General features: G+C 39.6%; 1 long non-coding RNA gene across 9 annotated transcripts in view; it reads right to left on the reverse strand.

Annotated features, from left to right (window-relative positions):
• Window positions 1-211: 211 nt before the first annotated feature.
• The window catches only part of LOC141581665 (uncharacterized), a 113,380-nt gene continuing 88,182 nt past the window's right edge, over window positions 212-25,409 (reverse strand). For 2 of the 9 annotated variants that reach the window (XR_012514433.1, XR_012514435.1), the window contains exons 2-6: window positions 24,304-24,458; window positions 18,803-18,963; window positions 17,498-17,664; window positions 10,548-12,328; window positions 212-6,306 (exon numbers count right to left, since the gene is read on the reverse strand). This is a non-coding gene — a long non-coding RNA (uncharacterized LOC141581665). The remainder of the gene's footprint in view (window positions 6,307-10,547; window positions 12,329-17,497; window positions 17,665-18,802; window positions 18,964-24,303; window positions 24,459-25,409) is intronic. The other 7 variants (XR_012514440.1, XR_012514437.1, XR_012514441.1 and 4 more) reach the window with 7 other exon arrangements.

The following is a 25,409-nucleotide window of genomic DNA, read 5'->3' on the forward strand; positions in this document are numbered from 1 at the left end:
ATAATAGACCCATATAATTCTCACCATTACTTCAGCAAAAAGACAGAGTACACAGATGAAGGCAAGCAGAGAGAGAGAGAGAGAGAGAGAGAGAGAGAGAGAGAGAGAGACAAACAGAAAGACTTACCCAGGTAAAAGTGAGGGACACATTATATTAATATTTTAAATATACATATTAATGTTTAATGTATATACCTTATCTAACCACCTAAGTTACAAATCTCTCAAGGGATGGGATTTGCTTTGTTAATAAAGCACATATGCTAAAAGCCTGAAGCACACATTTAAAATTCATATAGATATACTTTTTCTAATTTCGTGACAGAAATACTGAGACTGAAGAGACTAAGTGGTCTGCTAAAGGCAGAGCCAAGACCAGTGAAATTTCCAAGGAGGTGCCACATGGCATAGTGGAGTGAATATGGGCTTCTACAGATATAGAACTTTCTATTCCAGCTCTGGCAACTGCCATCTGCATGGTTTGGGCAAGTTATTCAACATCTCAGAGCTTCAGTTATTTCAACCATGTCATCTGATGATAATGCCTACTTTGTAGAGTTGTTGGAAAGGCTCAATAAAATGAATAGTGCCCAGTGCCCAATAGGACCTGAATAAATCATGGCTTTCACTACTCTTACTCCTCCTTCTACTATGACCATACTGCTATACCGATCTCGCAGGCTTCTATGCTTGTTACATGTCCCTAGTGCCCAACCTAAGTACCTAGTGCATGGTGGTTCTCAGTAATGGATGTTGCTTTTGGTATCTACACATTTATCTATAAGTCAGGCTGATATCCAGGCAGTGTATGTCAGCTATTTCAGCACAATTACCAATTATTTATAGCTGATGCCTATTCTGACTGGGCCAGTGTCTGTTTTGATTGGTCAGTTCCTGCCATATGTGTTAGAAAATGTTTTGCACAACACCTCTGCTCATAAGTATTGTGGCAGCATTGTTTAAGTATTTTAGCCGGTGCGGGTAACTACCCAAGACCAGTGACTCTACCTTTCTCCATCGTCCAACACTGGCCACAGAAAAGCCACCCACACAAATAATATTAGTAGGGTAACATGGTTTCAAAGGCTGTTCACAATCTGTATAACACTACCCATTTAGAGCCAACCTTGGGTTCTCTGCAAATGCTATACCAGGAAGCTGGATGTCAGGAAGACAGCTTGAAGTTGGGTTTAATCAACCACCAGCTATGAAATGGATTTCCTTATCACTACAGTTCAGGAATTTCTATTTGGCTGCATTTCTGACTGGTCAGACATTTTCTATATGTCATTTAATTTAATTTATGATCCTTTCTCAGTAATTGTGATTCCAGGCTAATCTATGCTTTGAGAAGAGGTACAGTGTCACCAGTGGACTGCTCAGTCATCTCAGATAGAGCTGCTTTTCAGGTCTCAGGGCATTTTGCATTGTACCCTTGATCTTGACACAACCAGGTAGGTTCTCTGAAGAAGTGGGCATAAGCAAAACTCCACTAAACATCTGGAGGCTATGAAAAACATGAAACCACTGAGCTAGATAAGACTGTTACCTGCATTATCATTATTCTCTTGAGTAAGGCTGTGTGAACCAATGGAGCAAGTGTAAATGCACGCGGAGGCTTTTTTCAGCGCCTCTGCCTCTGGAGCCAGGGAACTGCTCCTGGCAGTAGCAGCCCCTTTCACCCTCTTTGTAGCATTCCTCTGACAAAGAAGGTACTCTCAAAATCCAAGCTGAAAGCATGTGCTGCTTGGAGGAGCAGTAATGGTGATTAAGGGGCATAAAACGCAAGCGTGCACTTGTAATGAAATTGCCCTGACATCCCGCCTGGTTAGTGTCTGTGATTGCCATGGTATGCCTCCGTGATCAGCCTCAGCATAATGAAAAATAGCAACAAACCTTAGCTTTTCACATGGCTTCTATTAGGAGTAGATAGAAGGGTTTTCAAGGCTAAGGTGGTAATGGAGAGGAATCCATGATGCAGAGAAGAGCAATTGATGCTTATTCATGGATAAAGGAGGGCTTCTCTGGGTGAAAGATATATCAGCTGGAAGACTCCCTACACACAGGTCTTAGTGATTTAACGTCTCTGCTCAAATGTAAAAGGTGTACTGTGTTTCTGACTATCCCATATTTCTGAGAGATTATATCATTTTCTTTGAGAAGTAATATAGCTTTACTGCAGGTGGGAGTCAAGAAAGGTTTAAGTTTTCTGGAATAGAATTAGACTACACACACACACACACACACACCATGAAGTAGGAAGGCCACTACTTGTTATTTATCCTAAGGAAATGCTCATGGATACATGCAAGGGTGTATTGTAAGGCTGTTCATTGCTAACCATAGACCACCCAGATGTCTAACAGTAGGAAATTAGTTTAAAAAATCTTGGCACTTCCATATAATGGAATATCATGTAGCAACAGAAATACTCATGAAAAATCATCGGTAAAAAGAAAAATGTTCCTAATATTTTAAAACACACATATATATAGTAGATGATGAAGCTGAAAGAATATACATAAAACATGAACAATGATTTGGGGCAGTAGATTTTGGTTGCTCATTTAGTTTTTGTGGGGTTTTTTGCTTAATTATAAAATAAAATGCATTATTGCTAAATAAGAAAACTTTCTTGTTCATTTATAGGAAAAAAGGAAATATAATAACTATAAAAATAGGAGTGTGAATCAGTTGTGAACATATATAATTATACTCAGCACTACATACTTGTCTCTATATATGACTATAATGTTATGTCAATATGTGGTATAGGTTTAAAATTCAATTTGATCTGAGGTTATTTTTAGGCTGTGCACAGAAAACATTATCAGAGCCACATAAGAATGCCATTCATTTAGGTTTCTTTTTTTTTTTTTTAATTATTGTTTTTGCTCCTACCATAATAGGTAACTTAGCACTTCCCAAACACATTCTGTATATTCCCATCTTGCAAGCTATTTTTTCTCCTCGGAATACCTTTTCTCATATATCCTTGTAAGGCCCAAGTCAAACCTTACTGTGTGAGGGTTTCTCGAATTCTCCTAATTCAGAAATAAATTTTAATTCTTATCTCTTTAGACTTTTGATATTTTACATCTTAAGTGTTATGTGTATACCTTTTCTTCTCTAATAGAGTATAAGCTTATGGAAGGCAGAGGTTTTATGAATCTTTGCATTAGCTAAAAATGGGAGATGCTGACAAAATAGGTACTCTAATAGTTACTGAATATATAAATAAATTCACCTAATTTTCAGAATATACAGATAGGCACATCTGACTGTTTGCTTGAAAAGCTGACCAATTTTAGGGCTGATCTGAATGTGAAACCAAAATAAGATACGAACTTCTAGTTTGTGATTTAAAATAATTATTTCCAAGTTTAATTAGCACTCACTTTTTGAAACCAGTCCTGACATAGTATATAACTCGATGAGTATTTATGTAAAACGGGTACTGCAAGGGAGGTACTCTGAAGTACTATAACAATCACATTTTACATTCCTTTCCAGGAGAATCTTATTTGTAGGAATTTGCAACAGCAAAGGCCAGGAAAATGGTAGCTTAAAATGGCAGTCTTTTGATGCCTGCTCCTGAACAGTCTCTCCCTTTCCCCACTCCCACAAGGTCCATGCTGAGAGCTTCTGAAATGACGTCCTGAGTTGGAAGCACTTTGCAAACCATAAAGGGCAAGGCAAATGTTAGTTATAATGATTCCTATTCTGAGAATGCTTCTGCACAATGCCTGTGGCGTGAAATCTTCCAATCCGAGAAGGAGAGTTTGGTATGCCTGAGTTGGTGCTGCCCTCCTTGTTTTCATTTTGTATTCAAGAACGGACTGCAGGGACCTGCCCTCAGTGGCAAATGACTTGTTTTGTAAATGTCAATGATTCAAAAATGTTTCAAAGAGAGATTCGCACCACGCACAAATCAGACGCTCGGCCAAAATACGATGATACTTGAGGCCGACACTCAAGTGACTTTGACGTTAGAATTTTCACTCTGACCTAACATTTCAAAGAGGGCTTCCAAATGATGAACCGACACCCTTTCCAGAGTTCTCTGTTGCTCCTCAGAATAAAGCAAACTCTCATTAGAGCTTGCAATTGGCAAACATTTTCGTAGCTGTGTTTACATTTGTTCAAACTATTGTTCCATAGAGCTGATTCACATGTGGTTCTGTTTGCAGACAGTTCTTAAGTCCTTGGTTCTAAATTTAGCTTTAATCCCTTCGGGAATGAGTTCTGTTTATGCTTCACAATGTGACTTCCTAGTTTGAAAGAAGGGGGGAAAGTAAGCAAATCCTCTAAGATTTATAGAAAAGCCCTTTCTATCTTGTAAGCTTTCTTAAAAATTCCTAGAGCCTGGCCGGGCGCGGTGGCTCAAGCCTGTAATCCCAGCACTTTGGGAGGCCGAGGTGGGTGGATCACGAGCTCGAGAGATCGAGACCATCCTGGTCAACATGGTGAAAACCCGTCTCTACTAAAAATACAAAAAATGAGCTGGGCATGGTGGCACGTGCCTGTAATCCCAGCTACTCAGGAGGCTGAGGCAGGAGAATTGCCTGAACCCAGGAGGCGGAGGTTGCGGTGAGCCGAGATCGCGCCATTGCACTCCAGCCTGGGTAACAAGAGCGAAACTCCGTCTTGGGAAAAAAAAAAAAAAAAAAAAAAATTCCTAGAGCCTGATTAAGCTGCCTGCTTCTCAGCATGAAGCCATGTAGGGGAAGCCAGAGGTGATAGAATTTGAAAACCCCTCTACGGTATAAACCAAGAGAAAGAGAGGGCAAAGGAGATTTATGGCTTCCATAGCTGTCAAAGGCTGTGGAAATAAAGGAGTAGGTCAGTGTGTTTTCGCAACAAACAAAATCGGAAGCAAATTCAGTCAGTTACTCATTCAGTTCGTCTAGTTTTGAGAAACTGAATACAGACCACTACAGATATTGGATGCTCGTTAGCCTGTCCTTTTCTGCTCTAATTCTATGATCAGCGCATACTCACATATATTATTGTGGGCTTTTGCTTTGGAGTATTACCAGAAAACACAAAATGTCCAGCGTTTTAGAAAGTGGTGTTGTCCAAGCCTTGGGACCATCTTCCACTATGAGAAGATCCAATAACCAGTGGAATCAGAGACTGACTAAATTCAACCAGATGGATAGTTTAGGGTTCGTTTTTACGAGACAGCCTAGAAAGTAGCTATGGCTGTTCCTGCCTGTGCCTGTTTCAAAACATGGTTGACTTGCTGCCATAGCCTTAATCACTTCAATGAAAAGTGCTAATTATTAAATTGTTTTGAATCTTTAGCTCTATCTCTACTACATCCATCTTTTTGTTATATATTATAAGGGGTTTTACGTAAATAATAATGAAATGTCAGTGAATCTCAAATAGGGTGACTATGCATCCTAACTTCCAACCAGGACATTTTTGAGGGAAAAAGACTTGCTATTAATTATTTCTCAAGGAAAACACATAGACCAGCACTGTCTATGAAATCTCGGTTTTATTTACCTTGTCTCTCTTCCTTTCTTCTTCCCTATGAAAGAAAAAAAACTATGGAAGGCTTTAAAATGAGACAGAAAGATTCCTGAGTATCTTCAGTGGAAAACCAGGTATTACATAAGCACATCTTTCTGGATTCGCTGATTCTACAGGGTTTCTGCAACTTCATTATCTTTGAACAATTATATATCTCTGTTGTATATGAACAGATCTATATATATATATCTGTACATATATATAGATCTGTTGTGTGTGTGTGTATATATATGCAGATATATATATGCATATATATATCTGTTGTATATCTCTGTGAAATAACTAATAGCGGTGGAGATGATTCTTGTCTATAGAGATACAAAAAAATTGTATCTAGTGGAAATGTAATTGATTTTTTTCTCTCTCTCCAATAAGCCAATTTTGTGACTGTTTATTAACTCATTTCAGCATTATTTATAAATTATGTATGTGCACTACTTTGAATTCATCTTTGAACAGGTTGTACCTTCTGACTGGGTCCCCGTTAATAAATGAACTAAAATCTTTGACATGTACTTGGCATGCATTGACATTTATAGGTCTTACCCTGTAAAAAAATTTCCTAATATCCAAAATTTATTTATAGTCTTCTTTTTTTGTTTCCTTAGGACATCCAGGGGCCAACACATTCTCCATTTCTCCGTAAGAGTGGTCCCTCTGTGGCTGAAGAAATTGCACCTTCTGAAGTCATTCAAGCACACGTTTCATACATACTGCACGTTTCCTAGGTCCCAAGCGTTGACATGATGCTATATGGGGAAAAGTCTGTAAAGACACAAGAGTGGAAGCAGGTAGCCCATTCCGGAGTCTATTGTCCCAGTGGCAGATGAGGCGGCATGAACTGGAATTAACTTACTCTGACTATAAATAGATGAAACCATCAAGGAAGAGCGGACAGGATTTTACCACTGGAGTGGGCACTGGGTAAAAGAAAAGCAAGAAGCCAAGCCCCCACTTTTGGGTATGATTAACAGGGTAGTTGGTGGTACCAATTTCTAGAGATGGGAAAGGTGGCTTAAGGATTGATCTGAAACACTCAATCCCCCAGTTGCTGAGCATGGTGACAACTGGTAGCTTGCAGCTGAGTTCTTCCTGATGACTGACCTCAGCTGACCAAGGTCACACCCTCTTCTTTACCTAAGGACTAGGTGATGAGGGGATGAAGCATCACCTCATTGTCTCAATTTGATACAACTCTGTATGCTGTCCCAGCTCTGGGCAGCTCTCTGGAATAACCTGAAACTTTTGTTGTGATGGTAGCAGCAACTTCTCCCTCTGCCTGATCCTGCTGCCTGCACCCTGGAGCAATCTCCAATAAACTTCCTTCCTGCAAATCCCAATTTCATAGGCTACTTTCTAGGAGCTCAGCCTACAACAGGGAGCTGCAGTTAAAGAGCTGGGAGTCTTCCCAGACATCTTTCACACTCCTGTAATCGGGTGTCTAAAATAGACGCTTGACACCAGATCCTTACTGATGATTCTCCCTCCCACCACATCCTAACCCCACCCACCCCCTAAAAAAGAAAAAGTAAATTAATGGCTCTATTGTCCGTGGTTAGTCTCTATCAAGACGCCTTGCATCACAGCTTCTATATTTTTGGCCTCTTCTTTTACTACCTTACCATAACTTCCACCATAACTTGTGTTTTTAATTATAGCACCTATTCCCTGTTTTATGGAAACTGTACATTTTCATAACTCTCTCCTTTAATAAAAGTTCCTGATAACTCTCCTTCTACCTAACCTTCTTCTCTTAGCGGTGAAACTACCTATTATCCCAAAACCTAGTTCAAAACCATACTCCAAAATCTATCAATTTTCCGTGAAATCTTCCCCCAACTTTTCCGAAAGAACATGCCTCCTCTCTCTGTCCTCATAGCATTCTCCGTTATTTTTTAATTTTATGTGTCTGCTTGCCCGATTATGCCATGAACTCCTTAGAGATGAAGAATGCCTAGCTAGCACAAAGCCAGGAGGATAGTAGGATTAAGACCTACTTCTTGATCATCAGATGAGCCTTTGTTAAGCTATTCATTCTCTACCCTCATGTTTCTAACAAAAATAGAGTGAATGTCCTGTGTTCTAGATTTGGTCTTTGGCCCTCAATTGGTTCATTTTTCCCAACTTCTGAACTGGATAAAAGAATGAAGGAATGAATGTGAAGAATTATCTCTTCCCCTTTATCCCCGAACCTAAAAGCCTCGATCTAGCTCTGGGAAGCTCCAATAATTTTATTCCTTTTCCTGGCTCCACTCTGGTCTTTTTATTTCTCACAAAACCATACCTACTGCCAAACTCTGCCAGTTGAAATGGAGTTTTAAAGTCTAAATGTGTTGAAGACATGTACTCGAGTCTTGACTTGCCTCACTCCTCCAGGCCCACCCTCCTATATCCCCAGGAGTGTCTACCAGTTCAGGTCTTGTAATTATATAATCCTCTCACTACTAATTTGGTGACACTTGTAACTAAGAACAGGGTATCATCTTTCTCCATGTCTTTTTTTTTTTTTTTTTTTTTTTTTTTTTACCTCCTTTTTGTGTATAGAGGATCTTCTCTGCCTTGACCCTTTCAGGGACCTTGAGATACAGTCTTTGTATGTATCTTCCAAAGAAACCCAGAGTAAAGGTAGAAGAGCAAATATGTAGTCAACTCTGGGGTTCAAAAAATGCTTATTCATGGGAGGAAGAGAGAAAAGAAGAGAGGAATGAAGGAAAAAAGGAAGAGAGGGAGGGAGGGAGGGAGGAAAAGAAACCATCCGACCCAGAGTTCTATTCCTGCTGCCTTTCAGGCCTGTAGAAGGTGTAAAAAGCTTCCTCTGCACAGAGAGTAGGTTTGTTAAATAGGGAGCAATTTCAAAACTCTGAGGAAAATGTAAAGTAATGAATATAAGAAGTGGGTCCTTCAGATACTCCTTCATAGAGCTGTAATATCAAGTCATATTTTTTAAAATGACTCCAGGAAAAAATGTATTTTTTCTCAGGAAGATTTATTTTCAGACAAGTTTACTTTAGACTTTCTTAAAAACTCTGAATCCATGAAAGGCTGATTTTTATGGTAGAATTATGTACTTCCTTTGCCAGGATGTGAGCTTTTTGAACATAAGGGTAAATGAAAAATGAGACCTCAGAATTGTCTTACCCTTTAAAAACACACAATGTTTTCATGCCCTTTTGGTGAAAAGTGTCAGTGGCATAAAAATTAAGGGAACAAAATACCTAATAAAAGCTCATTCAAATTTAAAATTTACTACTTTGGAACTTATGATAATTTTGACATTGGCAAGGTTGATTTTTTTTTCCATTGTCTAGGATAAAGTATTTTGAAGCTATTAAAAAATACAAATAGGTATTCCGGGGAAGTAGTTCACTCTTCAAAAGCAGAAACTTCTAGAGTATTTTGTCAGCTCCTCTTTACCGACAAACAGTATTATCAGTATTTTCAAACTCATTCAATGAACCAAGTTCGATGAGAACTTCCACATTGTTGCGTGTGGTTCATTGAGATCTGGGTGGCCTGAGAGTGGAAAGACCCCTGTAGGTGCCATCTTTGTCTCTTACTTTGGGTACATTAACTTCTCTCTCTATTCTCCGCGAGTTGCAGAAAAGCTGCTCTCTGAGAAGCTCGTTCTCTCCACCCTCGTGGGTCCCACTAGCTCTGAGACGGGAGGAACTGGGCTTTATTGATCTTTTATTAGCAGGGTCCACCATACAGTGAGCACTAAACATGTGAGCCACTACTGTGTAATTAGACCTCATAGGCCTGCATTTTCTTTTGAAATATCAATTTCATTTTTCTGTTTTTCATTCTTGGGCCCTTCCCCTCTCCCCCAGTCATTCCGAATGTTCCCAGTCTAGAGCACAGCTCCATTGGCCAGAGCATGGATCAATTGCTTATTGTGGTCAAACAAAGAACTTCATTCCTAGCAGGTGTGTGTCTATAAATAACCTCAAGAATAAGCTTAAGAAATATTTTTTTTTTCTCTCTCTCTAATGACATTTAAAAAAATGAGGCTTTCTAGACAACAGGCACCACGGCCACGTGAGCACAGTGTCTACACAGGTGGCTACTGCCCAGCCCTCAGTGGTCTCCTTAGAAACCAGCCTCTCTGCATAGTGAGTCACAGGCGGCAGGAGGAGCTGGGCAGTGAGTCATGTCAGGAAACAGCATGCTCCGTGTGCAAGCAGATGCCGGTTTATTTCACTGATTCATTTCCACCTACTTCCTCCTACCTCTGTCTGCACTCTAAAACGAACAGAAAGTTCATTCATCTCGCCTCTCGCCTATGGTGCTGCATGCTCCCTCTATTTCTCCGAATGTTTTCCATAGGCCCCACCATAATGCTGGACGCCAAACAGATCAAGCCACCTCTGTTCTCTTCGATGGGACACTCTAAGAAGGAGGTGTCGCCCACATTGTCCTCCCTGGTTTTCGAGTTAATTGCCATGATGGACTTCAGTCTCAGAGTCGTTTTCTCACAAGCCCCCACCCTTCTCTGTCCTCTGAGCATTTTGTCAACAGTGGACAACTGCTGTGATTCTTAACACTTTTTAGAAAATGTGATCGCATGTAGTCAAGTTTCCCTGCTTTGGAAGGGAAGGGGATCCGTTTTTCAACTTGAAATTGGAGGACAACCCTGTTAACAGGGAGAGGCTAAAAAGAGAAAAAATGGGGAATTCAATTCAGCTCTAAATGCTGTGGAGAATCAATAAATATCGACAGGCAAGAAAGCAGAAGGAAGGAGAGAGGTTTTGCCAACCTCAGCTGATACCTGTTAATGATACCAAAAAGCAATTTGTCATCAGCCTGGCCATGCTGGCCTTCCATCCCCAAGGAATATCCAGGGGCCCCTCCCAGCAGTTTCTGGAGAAAGAGCTTAGGGTTCTGAGTTCTGGGGAGAGGATCCACTGTAGGCGGGATCAGAGTACATGAGATCCTGACAATTAAACCAGCTTACATTTTTCTTAGGTGCAGACGTGGTGTTTGGAAACAGAGCAACCTCCACTCACCTTGCTTGGCTCTTTGGGGCTGTGGTCATACACACGTCTTTCCAAACTTCACAAGTCCATGAAAGCACGCTGAGCTGGTAGATTATCTGAATTCCTGTTCTGGTTTACAAGTCTTTCTAAGACATTTACACCAGAGCTAGAAGAAAGAGACAGGATTTTGGAAACTGCTCACAGGTTTGAGAGAGGATGACTAGAACACAAGAGCACGAAGAGGTCATCTACTTTTTCTGCTAAATTGCCCACGAAGAGGTCATCTACTTTTTCTGCTAAATTGCCCAGTAGATCCTTTCACACCTTGAGGAAGAGATTAGAGAAAGATAAATCAGAGTGTTATAACCCTGTGCTGAGTCACAGCTCTGAGGTTCTTTTATATTGCCGGAGGCAGCTTTCACAATCCCGTTTACATGTGGCTAGAATAAGGATTTGTCCCTGAGTCTCAGGACACATCCTGGTCATTTCTAGCCCTTTAACCTATGATTCTAAATCAGATTGAATTTCTCTCCAGATATTGTGGAAAATACTCTCTATATTGTAAGGTTTCCCCACTCCCCTATTTTAAAACATGTCTGTACTTGGTATATCAGCAAGTCAAAGATGCAAATATTAATTGTCCTTCTTCTGATTGTGTGTGAGTCACAGTACTAAGCTCTGTGGGAAAAGAAACAAATTTTCTAAGACGCAGGTCTTACTTCCAGATAGTTGGTCCCAAGCTAATAAAAGGTACCATTTACTGCAGTCTGCTGTGAACCAGCCATTTCACATTCATTATCTTATTTAATCATTTAAATGAACAAATCATGTGTATGTGATTTATGCTATTTTACTGGATTAAAAAATCATAGTCAATGCCTCTGGTTCTGTTGAAATATAGTCATGCAGGTAAACATATTTAATCCCATATTTAAAAATTAATGAATTAAAATAAATGCAAATTAAAATGTAAGACTGTGAGTAGCTTGCAATGTAACAGGGCCAGTTTCTTCTTTATTTTATAGCTGTAGAAACTAAAGTTCAGAAAACTTAAGTAAAAATGGCAGAATCCCAATTAGAACTGAGCCTTTGAGTCCAAATTTGAGTGTTTTCTTTTATACCACATTGCTTCCCTGTTCTAGTTTTAGAAACAACATAAATTCTTGAGAAGTTAAATAAAAATACAAGATTTAATGTTATATCAAGTTAATTCAGGACATGCTACAAGACAGTAGAAAATAAATTGCCTAATGTGCAAGTAAGATGATGCAGTTCCTATTGAGAGGAAGCCTGGTAAGTTTGAAGTAGGCCTTGAAGGAAAGGTAAGATTTGGATACCTTGAATGCAGTGGTGGAGGTCAGTATTTTTCAAGTTTCCCTTTCTTTCTTTTTTTTTTTTTTTTAATAGTATTTGATATCTTTTATGCAGTGCAAAGTATCTATGGATGGAATGAGATGTCTGGGGTTTGCTTATATTATTCAAGCAAAAGTAAGTAAATCAGTACATTGGGGGGATAGATTAAGCAATATTGGCAAAATGCTATTAGAGGTTTATGGTAACTTAAACTGTGCAAATTATTTGCTACATGAGAGTTCAATGCTCTATCTTCTTTTCTTTTGTAAATGATTGAAAAGTTCCATACTCAAACCTTCTCAAAGAAAGTGTAATTGCTGCAGAAGTCTGTACAACTGAGGAAGCTCATTTCTAAGAACCGTGATAAGAAACTCACCCTGAACTTTTTCAACAGGTAAGTCCACTTAAAGATGGTAACCAACAGCAACAGGAAAAGAGGAATGTCCTCAAGAAATCGTCTAAAATTTAATGACAACATTGTGATTTAAATGAAGATAAACTGAAAAAAGAAGACAGATTTCAGATACCAAAAGCTGATTCCATGACTCAAAAGCATACTTAATAATTTGGAGGCAGAGGCAGGTGATATTGACTGAAACATCGTTCTCAGTTATTTCTTGAGCTAGCTGGTTCTCCTCCTCTGTTGCTCTACTCCTGTGCCAAGCCAGTAACTTTTCTTATTTCATCACTGCATTTTGACTCTAATCTGAGAACATAATCCTTATTTCAGTTTTAATAAAACTCTATTTTTATTTCCATTCATAACAAAGCATTGCACAGTGTCATAACTACTGTGAATTCCTTGCTGACTTTATTTCTCTTTAATTGGAAATTTCAAAGGATTTAACCTATTGTTTGTGTCTTGGTTATATCCACACACAATCAAATACATATTTAACCTCTCCTGGAACATAGCTAACAAAGGGACTTGTTTCAGAATTGGCCTGTGGCGGGAATTTTTCAATTAGGTCATTATCCCAACATTTTATAAGCAGAATCTGTGAAAATTCATGGGCCAGATTTTATCAGCTCATGTGTGTCATGAGAAAGGCACTAAAATATTTCAATTAATTGATAGATTAACATACACTTGGGTACAAGAAAATGCACCAGGGCATTTAGGATTTCACAATAGCTCATTATTTTGACATGACACTCTGCGCCTATAAACTACAAATGGGTTAGGAAGATAACTCATTTTGTCTAATCTAGTCTCTGAATTAGGGGGTTTCTTGGGCTTACTTACCTGGGAAAAAAAAAACAACAACAAAACAGAATCTCTCCCAAGTCACCTTAAGGGACAGGGCTTACATACAGGGCTGTATGTTTTTTGAAAACTAAAATGGTGTCAGATCTGGGCCTGGCCTTTCCCTCACGGCATCAAAGTCCTCTCTATGAATCTTTTCCAAGTGCCTCTCTCTACCAAAGGCATTTTTCTAGCCATGTTGTCAGTATCAAGATACAAAACGAATGCTGGCTGTTTCTTTTTAAGCATATCCTGAATGCCCATCAATAGTCTAAGTATTTTACACAAATTAATTTATTTGATCCTTGCAACAACTGCTGCTGAACTTTGACTTGCATGTAAATTGGTCTCATCTTGATCCAGATTTAAATATATAACATAATTTTATCTTTGGTTTCACTAGTAACTCATCCAGCCTCTCCATTTCCAACTTCAAATTACAGAAAGCAAAGATCTGATTGTGCCAGCTTATTTCTTGGGCCATGACACACAAAGTCATCCTGAAGTTTAGCTTCCCTTCTGCCCACTACAAAGCACTGCACTGCAGCATTCAGCTACGAACTGCAGGCAGTTCCCTTTGTTCAGAACGTGGGAGCAAAACCAGCTATCCCTGTGAACGGGGTGGAATTCCTGCTAAGGACTTGTAGGAGGGATAGGTACTATTGACAGCACTAGGGTCAGGGGAAGAAGCAGGATTTCATACCTGTGCAAAATTGACCTACGATCTGGGAAGCCTTCTGGCCATTCGCATGTGAATGATGTGTGTTGGGACCTGCTCACATTTGGGCTAAGAGATGCATGAATACTGTCACTGAGCAGCCTTCAGAATCTGTATCAGAGCCTGGCTATGATGTATGGAGATCAAGGACTTACTTATATAGCGGGTTTGAGGGACCTCAAAAGATTCATTTCTTCCCAAATTTGTCTCGCACTGGCTGTAACTATGTCTTACCTCGACTTTGGGTTAAAGGAGATGATAAGGAGGTTCCCTGCTTGCCTCTGTGCTCACCATCTCCCCCTTCTCATCCTGCTTTGCAGCCGCATTGCATCCTCCTAGCTTCTCCCACATGTTCTGTTCCTTTTCATTCGGTCAAAACGGAGAGGGCTCCATTCCTAAAGCCCTCTGGTACTTGACTAATTCGTACCTGCTCTTCAGGTTTCAGAAGATGTTAACTCCAAAATCTGGCTCCACCAGTCACATACTCTGGCCAATGTCCCTTCTCAAAGCTCTTATCTATCTACTGTGTACTTCTGGTTTCATGTGTAGCCTTGACTTCAGACTTTCCTCTGTGTCAGAACAATTGATGATAAACCTGGTTACGACTACATAATCAAACCCAACACAGTGCCTGGTACCTGTTAAGTGCCAATACATATTTGTCAAAATGAATGAAAATGAAACTGTTATTTGTAAGTGGAAATGCATTAATTGTTGTTAAGCTGCAGACACAATTTACTCCATAGATTCCCTTGAAGGGTGGCGGGGCATGGTCCATAAATCAAATGCGTTTGGATATTACCTAGAAAAACTAAAATCAGAGAAGATAAGACCTAGGGATAAACACTCTGGGTTTGTATGCTGTGGAGAAAGAGGTCATCCCGAAAGGTGAAGGTTGACTGTCAAACAATGCTGCCCACATCTAAATTAGTCCCAGTTCACACAGGCTTTATTCTGGACCTGGTATGACTATCGTCGTAGCAAGGCCCTGTTGGCCTGTTGGTTCTGTTGGTGAAAGATCACATAAAGGAGTCTGGATGGGGGCCACAGAACCAGAAATGAGACCTTTCCTACCTGCCAAATCTATAAAAGGGGTGAGTAAAAATTCTAAGTAAGTAGAATCCCATTTCCATATTTAAAGTAAGTGATTCAGCTTTAGAAATGGACACTAACTACTTGGAAATCGTTTAGTTCTTATGAACCTTTTCTCTGGTGAAGAAGTTTATATTTATTAACCAAATAAAACAGAAAAGAATATTCTTCAGAGGAATAGTTGGGAATGATCACAAGGAAATTCAGTTTTTCATAAGACAGTAGATTCTGAAACACATAGGAATGCTTGATGCTTGATAAGGACTCACTTAAACTGAGTTTTACATTCATGTTTTACAGGGCTTTTCCGAGTTAGAAGTAGTGGCCTAAACACTTAAGGTCTGAATTGTGTTGACGATTGAGCTTCTTTTCTATTTGTCCCAACAAGAGACTATTTTTGATTCACCCAGCCTTACAATTACATTGTGAAGTCATATTTGAGGATGTATAATATCATGATCACTGTTGACAGATTTGATGCTATATCTCAGTCCTTTTTTTAAAGTTTTTATTAATAATGTTCTTGAAAAATATAATCAGGTGAAAAGAGAAGGGGAATAGATGTGGAAAAGAAACAAGGCAGAGGAAAAATGAAGGAGGGGGAAGAAAAAGAAGAAATAAATCTCTCTGCCTTGCCTCTCTCCCTAGGCAAGAGGGTTTAGAGTCCCATTCTGGTTTTGAACAGGGACTTTTACATCTCTTGGAGAGAGAGCATCTTCTACCCTGAATCCTACAAATGTAAGATTCGAAGAGTGAAATAAAAAGACTTTAACTAGACTAAAAATATAAATTCCCCAATTTAAAGTTAAAATGGGAAAAAATGTATTTCAAGTACCGCCTCACTAACTGACTCTTAAAATATAATTTTGTTATATTTTCTACCTCAGTTTATTGATGGACTAGAGAGGAATGATAACTACAATTTTAGAGAACAGAAATTTTTAAAATCACATTTACATTTTAGAATGTTGGAGAAAACATTAGGAAAAAAATGCTGAGAGAGGGCCGGGCATGGTGGCTTATGCCTGTAATCCCAGCACTTCGTAAGGCTGAGGTGAGTGAATTACCTGAGGTCCGGGGTTCGATACCGGCCTGACCAACATGGAGAAACCTTGTTTCTACAAAATTGGCTGGGTGTGGTGGCACATGCCTATAATCCCAGCTACTTGGGAAGCTGAGGCAGGAGAATCTCTTGAACTCTGAAGGTGGAGGCTGCAGTGAGCTGAGATCACATCATTGCACTCCAGCATGGGGGCAACAAGAGCAAAAATCCATCTCCCCCCCAAAAAAAAAAGCTGAGAGAAAGACAAATCAATAAAGAAAATTATTTAGCTAGGGAAAAAGTCTTCATAAAAAAAGGAGTTGAAATCCAGTTACTAGGAAATATCTTTACAGGTGTTAGAGGATGGTGTCCTTTGAATCTACCTTTTGACAGGCATGGCTAAAGCATCTGAGAACTAGAATTTGCGAGCTTTTGTTCACGCTGTCTCTTGTAAAAGATATTTAGATAAGGTGCCATAAGTATTCCCTGAACTGTGTTCACTGAGAAACAAGTAATTCAAGGGACTTACAGCCCTCCACCGTCTCTTTAGAACTAACAGGCAGGCTCTGAATAGGAGGGAGGAAAGAGATTGCCTTCAATAATGGATTCTGAGAATAGCTGAACAGTGTGGGTCTGCTGGCAGCTCCCCCACTCCCTGGTAGACTGCTTCTGAAAAGGACAAGAGGAGAAAGAGTCAGAAATGGTTTTTAGACCACCAAGGGGTGTGGAATTGGACACAGCTCATGAAGAACTGCCTTTCACTCCAAAGTATATTACTATGCAGCCTCGACTCCACCGGAGAAAGAAACTGCATATAAAGATGGATGCTAGCGATCAGACTTCAGGTGCTAAGTCACGCCGTGACTGTTGGATCACCTGGGAAACTAAGACCTGGAGAGGAGACTGGGCAGAGAAAATGAAAGGAAAAGAGTTGTTTCATTTTATCTGTAAGTTATCTTTTATCTACCGTTGTTACGTTTTACCTCCTTTGATGCCATTTTCCCTTTAGAAATTAAGAACATCTTCTACTGGAGTCAGACAAAGTTGGACAACTCTTCCCAATTACAGAGTATGTGACTATGGGTAAATTACTTAGCCTCTCAGTGACTCGGTTGAAAATGGAAATACCAATGTTACCTGCTTCTCAGGGCTGCTGTAAAGATTAAATAAAGCCGAGTGCTGTGGCTCACGCCTGTAATCCCAGCACTTTGGGAGGCCGAGGTGGGTGGATCACGAGGTCAAGAGATCGAGACCATCCCGGTCAACATGGTGAAACCCCGTCTCTACTAAAAATACAAAAAAATTAGCTGGGCGTGGTGGCACATGCCTGTAATCCCAGCTACTCAGGAGGCTGAGGCAGGAGAATTGCCTGAGCCCAGGAGGCGGCGGTTGCGGTGAGCCGAGATTGCACCATTGCACTCCAGCCTGGGTAACAAGAGCGAAACTCTGTCTCAAAAAACAAAACAAAACAAAACAAAACAAAACAAAACAAAAAGATTAAATGAGATAATGCCCAAGACAGGAATAACCTTGGATGTGGCTTTGTTTAAGCCCTGCAGAGACGTTGGCACTGCTGTTGTGATGGCTGCTTCTCTGGATCCAAGGGTCCTTCATCTTGTGCTTAAGGATGGGAGAGAAGGAGTAGGCACAGGTGGGTGGGCAGCACCAGAAGCTGACTAGGGTGACTCGGGTGTGTCTGTAATAAAAAGAAAAACAAGCAGTGAATTAAAGAAAGAAGATTAACATGAACATTGTTTACAAAGGCCATAAAACCCACAGAGATGAACAACAATAGCAGCAACAAGAAACTCTAGAAAACATTGATCAGGTTCTGCAAAAGTAAATAAAAATAGTGTCAGTCAGCTAGCTACTAATTCTAACTAGTCATATCCCCCAGTGCAGACCAGAAATGGTTCTGCATATCATTAATACATAACAGATTCATTTTGCTGTAAGTTTAATTTGATTACTTCACTAAAGTCTGTTATTAATACTCAGCCTTCTGCTGCTCATGTAGCATGGCCACCTGTTCATGAATTTGAGAAATAAAAGGATGTATTTGCTCAATATCCACCCAGTGGAAAGGGACATGATGTCTCCTACAGCTGGGACGAGAACCGGCCCCTGTGGAGGGTGAATGGGAGAAGGCACCGTGGGCGCTGGCCTGGGACAGAGATGCTAATGACAACGGAGCTGCTTCCCACCAATCTAAGGTGGGGAGGGATCCCCTCATTTGCATTTCACAGGGTCCAGTCAGAAAACAAAATCTTCTCCAAATCCTTCAACAAACAGAATTGAATAAAAGAAATGGTTTACAAACATGATGAGGAGTTGAGATGGCAAACAGAAGACTAATAAAACTTGGAATAGCAGCATCCAGTCACCACTGTGAATCTAAGGGCGGAGTGACAAGAGGATAGGGTAGCCTTCATTCCCTGAGTCCAAGAGCAGGAAACAGAGCCGCGGGACAGGTGGCACGTGGTAGGTGTTAGAACCTTAGAGGGAAGTACCACTGGCCGGTGTTAGAGCCGTAAAGATGCAGCTGCTGCCAGCTCTGCAGATACCGCCAAAGCTGAGCAAGATGGAAAAACCTCCCCTATTTCCCCCTCTTCCAGCCATCCAGGCTTCTGCCAATGCCTCCCATTGGCCAAAATTACTGGAAAGCAAGTCTTCAGGGAGCCTAGGAAAACTGGTTTCCTAGAATACAAGGCAAAACCAGGGAAAGGAACAGAATGGAGCTGATGAGAGCAAACAGGCCAGCACATCATGTTTGATTGAAATACGTTGTGAAAACTACCAGGTGGACAGAGGTGAGTTAAGCTGAACACCCTTACCCAGGAAGGCCACCAGAGGGTAGAAACAGCCAAGTCACACCCCAGACGCCTCAGTCCACGGAAGTCATGGAAGTCTGCACTTGCCAAAGATAAGGAACTCTGGGTTAAGGAGACCTTATCTCTCCTCTGACTGTCCTCTGTTGTCTCCTCTCTGAAAACAACTGTGTGTTAATTGATGGTTAGCAGAATTGAAATAGATAATAACATATTAATACAATGCAATCTAATTGGCTTAAATCAGCGGCCCTTGGTTTTAGATGATTCATTCAAAGCTTTTCCTCATCATCCTGAATAATTGAAAGTTATGCCTCATGGTTTTCAGAATAATTGACTTCTTAGATTTCTGACTTTACAAATAATACAGATTTGTAATAAGAACATGTTAAATTTGTATAGATCTTTACAGCTACAGCACACGGTCACGGGCATCATCCCATTTTGCTTTATACGCTGAGGGTCTGAAGTGAAGGAGAGAGAACTAGCATTTGTTGAATATTGATGATGTGCCAAGCATTGTGTCAAGAACTTTCCAAGGATTAATTCAATTAATCATCACAACACCCCAATGAGACTGATACTATTATTTCTATCTTTACAGATGAGACAACTTACTTGGAGGGAACTATTCTGTTTAAGATCACACAGACCAGTCTGGGACCCTTTCATAGAAAAAAACTTACACCCACACACACCCTTATCACACACACATAATCTGGTTATATGTATGATATGTATTATATTATAATTTTTATATATAATTTATATATAAATATAATTATATTTTATATATAATTAAATATATAAAATAAAATTTAAATATATAAAATAATTATATTTTATATATAATTTATATAATTTTATATAAACTATATCTTGTGTGTGTGTGTATATATATATATATATATATATATTTTTTTTTTTTTTTTTTTTGAGACAGAGTTTCACTCTTGTTACCCAGGCTAGAGTGCAATTGCGCAATCTCGGCTCACCGCAACCTCCGCCTCCTGGGTTCAGGCAATTCTCCTACCTCAGCCTCCTGAGTAGCTGGGATTACAGGCACGTGCCACCATGCCCAGCTAATATTTTGTATTTTTAGTAGAGACGGGGTTTCACCATGTTGACAGGATGGTCTCGATCTCTTGACCTTGTGATCCACCCACCTTGGCCTCCCAAAGTGCTGGGATTACAGGCTTGAGCTACTGCTCCCGGCCATGTGTATATATTTATATGTAAACTTTACTCCATAACTTTTGTGATTTTTACAAAAGCCTAGCTGTATAATTCAGTTATTTAGAAAACCTTAATATTTAAACCATTTCATTGATGTCATATGTGATGCTTAGGTATCAGAGATGAAAACAAAAAGGGCCTCAGGACCATTGAATGGCTCTGGTTTTGTAATATATACAAAGTTGATTCTCTTTAAGCTTCATTTACCTTCTGTAAAATGAGAATAATATATATTAAGTTGAAACATACAGCACCATTATATATAAAACACATAATAAAAGTGCCTACTCCATAGAAAGTTAGATGATAAAAACTGTCATTGTGCTTAGAGTATTTCATTGCACAATTACAAACCCTGCACCCATTACTGCACTAGGTGAGATTTTGCCTTGTCCTTCATTAGTGACATATGGTGAAGTGTGTGCCTTTGACATGTATTTAACACTGCAGGTATTTCGTAGCGCTCAGAAACATCCTGCTCAGTGTTTCCATTTCTGTTTAGTGGAATGCAGCTCAGGAAAAAGTTCTCGTTAGGATCCTTTTCTAATATCAGAGAGTGGGCACATTGTAAGTATATAAATCCTGACTAAGAGAACTCTGTTATATTTGGATAAAAATAATAATTATATGGGTGATAACAGTGAAAGCACAATAACAAGTCAGTTTGCAGAATCCCAGCCCCAGCATTGCAAGGCAGAATATTGAGGAATGGCCCATTGATAACACCTGGATCACTGGCACACACTGAATTATAATCTTACTTACTGCAAGCCTGATAATACAGATTTATATTCTGGTTATATAGCCAAAAGTATGGAAAGCCAGGTCTTAAAGAGAAATTTGCACATCCGTGTTCCTAACAGCATTATTAACAATAGGCAAAAGGTGGAAGCAACTCAAATATCTATCAGCAGATGAAAGGATAAGCAAAATATGGTTTATGCATACGGTGAAATATTATTCACCCTTAAAAAAGCAAGGAGATTGTGGCACGTACTAATGTAAATGAGCCTTAATGACATTATATTAAGGGAAATAAGCTATGCACAAAAGGGCAAATATTGTTTGATTTTACTTATCTGAGGTACCTAGAATAGCCAAATTCATAGAGAAAAAAGGAAAATGGGAGAGTTACTATTTAATAGGTACAGAGTTTCAGTTTTGCAAAATGAAAAACGTTCTGGAGATAGTGATGATGTTAGCACAACAATGTGAATGTACTTAATGCTACTGAAATTTATACTTGAAAATGGTTAAGATAATAAATTTTACATTATGTGTATTTTACCACAACTGAAATTTTTGAAAAAGAAGACACACACACACAAGATAGTAAGACAATATATTTTACCCAGTCTGTAATCTTTGGGAGGCTGAGGTGAGTGGATCACCTAAAGTCAGCAGTTCGAGACCAGCCTCACCAATATGGTGAAACCCTGTATCTACTAAAAATACAAAAATCAGCTGGGTGTGGTGGCATGCACCTGTAGTCCCACCTACTCAGGGGGCTGAGACAGGAGAAGCTCTTGAACCCAGGAGGCAGAGGTTGCAGTGAGCAGAGACTGCACCGCTAACACTCCAGCCTGGGTGACAGAGCAAGACTCCATCTCAAAAAAAAAAAAAAAAAAAAAAAAACCAAAAAACAAGTATTATTTTTTATAGTTACAAAATACCATATGAACATCTGAAGGCATTTACAATCTGGTGATGGAAGGCACTATATAAATAAATTGATCACAAATTATATTATAATAACCTATGCAGTGTTTCATTCTATTTTCTTCCCTATGCTAAATAATTTGCTTTTCCACAGTTTACATATCCTGAGAGGTCAGTTTCAAATGCTGCCTCCTGCCCTGCTCAGCAGTCAGAAAGCTACTCCCTTCTAAACCCAATTACAGACTACGCTCACTTGGGATTTTCAGTATATTTGGCTGTATGTTATGCTCACTAAATTTGAAGCCAAAAGGTAAGGTCTACATTTTATCTCTCTGTGTCTCATGGTACCTAGCACAAGATAAGTACTCAAAAATATTATTGATAAAAGCTGTGATATCATCAAAATACATAAATCCCAAATTTCGGAATTTGGGGTGCAAAGAGGGTGAGGAACTCTCCAGACCCCCAGGGCTAAGGGTTTCCTGGGATGTCCTGGGATGCAGGATGTCCACTGCAAAAAGGAGACATACTGGGCAAACCAAGACAAGCAGATATCCTGCGTGTAAAATGTAGTATCCTAAAGCAAAATGGGCGCTTCAGCTTACAACTCCACTATATACCCCTGACAAAATACACTTCTCAAAAACAAAATAGACATGAACACCGGACTAAAATAACAAGAAACAATTATACGTAAGTCTTAGTCCTTCTAATCAGAACTCTATTTCTGCTATAGTCACAGTTTCTGCTCTTAAACTCACAAATGCTACATAAAAAACAGTTGGATAATTTTCCTTTCAATATAATTGTGAAATCAACAATTCTTTTATCATTTTGGAGAGAAAGAAATAAATCCATAACAAAGATGCTAATTAAATATTCCTACACCTCACATTAGAGTCATGGCAGGTATTAAGAGTACTGAATGTTCCAATTAAAACCAGGAAGCATTTGCTGTACAATATTCAGTTCCAGTCCCTCGGGCATCAGTACAAAATTAAAACTGGATGCTGGGAGCCTGAGTGCTTTCGTCTAAGAGCATGTGCCATAAAACATCAAAACAGGCTCATAACATGCTGATCTCATTTCATCCTCCAGCAAAGGGTTGTCAAGAGATGCTAATGACCACTTTATCCTCCTCTTGGACTTACTCTGTGGTAAACTATCTGTGCCATCTCAGAAGGTCAGCATGACCACCGCTCCACTGCTCTGCGACACCTAATAAGTCAGGAGCGAAAACATTCACTTGTTCGTTCAAATGCACATGTGTTGGGCACCTAACTAAGGATGTCCTTGGTTCTGCTAATGGCTGTGAGCCCAGAGAGGAATAAGACTATTTCCAAGGGTTTTACAAACCAATGGGGAAATAAAGTACTATCAGAGTAAAAAGGGGGCAATTACTTTTTCTGGGAAGGTCAAGGGGAACACCATGAAGGAGATGATGTTTGTGTTGGGTCCTGAGGAATCCAAAAGCGGCAAGTGGAAGAACAGAAAGGGAGGAGAGGCGCCTCTTCTAGAAAAGGGTGTAGGATATTCCCTGTGTACAATTTCCTGGACCTGTTGTAACAAAGCACCTCCAGCCAGTAAGCTTGTACAACTATTCATTGTCTCACAGTTTTGGAGGCTAGAGTCTGAGACCAATGCGTCATGATGGTTGGCTCCTTCTCAGGATTATGACTGAGAATCTGTTCCATGCTTCTCTCCTAGCTCTAGGAGTTTGCTGGCAATCTTTGGCATTGGCTCTATAAAAGGAAAGTATCTTGGAACCTTTCAAGCTGGGATCCACTCAGGGCAAATCTGGCTCCCATTCTATTCAAGTCATCCCTTGGACTCACAGAGATAGATGCATATTCTGATTGCCTTCTTTGAAAAGACTTATCCAAAATTCAAAAGAATCCAACCATCTGTCTGTCACCTGTATGTGACCTGGAAGTCCCTAGTCAGGCTCCTTGCTTTGAGCTCTCTCTGCCTTTCTGGAATTTTTGGGGTTCACAGATTTTAGCTGCATCACTCTCGTATCTGCCTGCATCTCTACATGGCATTCTTCCTGTGTGCACATCTGTATCCTAATTTCTCCTTTTTCTAAGTACATCAGTCATATCCAATTAAGGGCCCATCTTACTGAAATAAGACCTCATCTTAATGTAACTGATTACGTCTGAAATGACCCTGTTTTCAAATAAGGTCACATTCTGAAGTGCTGTGGAGTAGGACTTTAACATATGAATTTGGAGGGGGAACACAGTTCAATCCATAAAACCCTGGAGAGCAGTCAGACAAATTAGCACATGGGGAAGGGGACATTTTTAAGGTGGCAGCATATATAATTTTTTTTAAATGGTAGGAAAGAAAGTTGAAGGCTAGGCTTTGAAGCCATTCTAGAACCATGCTCAGGGGTAAAGAAAGTTGAAATATATGCTCAGATCTTCTGGGAAACATTGGTGATTGGTGGTAGGATGAAAAGATTTTTGACCATAAATTAAGGAAAATGCTGCATTAAGCAAACTTTAATAGGTTTCTTTATAATATAGTTTTTCAGAGACTGTAATATGGCAATGTGCTTTATAAATCTAGAAAGGTGAAAGAGCATATGCAATGCTTATGAAACTTACATCACTACAGAGATTTTTTTTCAGTTACTTCCCACTGAAAACTGATATGGACATAGTCTCTGCATATACTTTCCACCTGGCTTCTTTTACATCTCTGAGTTCCAATTCCCTTATTGGTAGAGCTGGATAATCATAGCTTCTCATAAAGTCAGTCCCTGTGAAGAAAATGCATATGGAGGTAATTACTAAAAGGTAAATTACTATGCACATGGGAATCCTTGGAAGCCTCTTGAGTAGCGAGTAGGAGTTTGTAAATTTATTTGAAATCAGGTAAGAAAGCAGAGTAATCATTTGGGGAAACAGAGGCCCCAGGTAAGTAGAAATTCATGTTGTCATCCAGTCAGCATCAAAAGCCTGATGGAAGTGTCCCCTGCTTGGGTTACTCATGCCTTTCCTACCCATTCTCCCTATTTGTACTTCATTTACTCATTCAATTCACATTTACTAAGCCATTACTATGTCCTAGAGTCATTGCTCAGCATTTTTCAGGATGTGCTCTCTCCAGGTCCAGCTAGTCTCCACAAATTACTTGATTTCAGTCTGTGCTCCCTTTCCTGTTATCAGCTTGGCACATATCATCTAGATCACATGATTTGACATTTGCGTATACATTGGCTCAAACCATTATCTCACTGCTTCCATTGGTACTGAGTGTCCCTCCTAAATGAGACTAAATCTACCCTAAGCAGTTATGAATAACACCCCATGGACTTCCAACTGCACTGTACACAATGCTAAATATACAGAAGACAGTAAGTATGCAATGCACGGGAGAAAATTTTGCATCTTGGAGAATAGAATCTTTGTAATATGTTGACTTATCCTAATGCTACACAGACATTGACAACAAAACATAGAATGTGAAAATATACAAATTACATATTTTTTTACTATTACTCATAATCATAATTGTTATATTATTATCAAGTGCTCATGTTGGCAAGAAAGCCACTGTGTATAAGGCAAGCTTTGATTCAAAGGAGTTGAGCTTGCCTCTCACCAGCATGGAGCTATCACAGACAATAAGAAATTACAAACAGGTAAAATGAAATGGGAAGAAAACATCGGTTTATAAAAATGATGATTCAGACATGGGGGAAATGAAG

The sequence above is a fragment of the Saimiri boliviensis genome, chromosome 16, assembly GCF_048565385.1.
Source record: "Saimiri boliviensis isolate mSaiBol1 chromosome 16, mSaiBol1.pri, whole genome shotgun sequence".
Lineage (NCBI taxonomy): Eukaryota > Metazoa > Chordata > Mammalia > Primates > Cebidae > Saimiri > Saimiri boliviensis.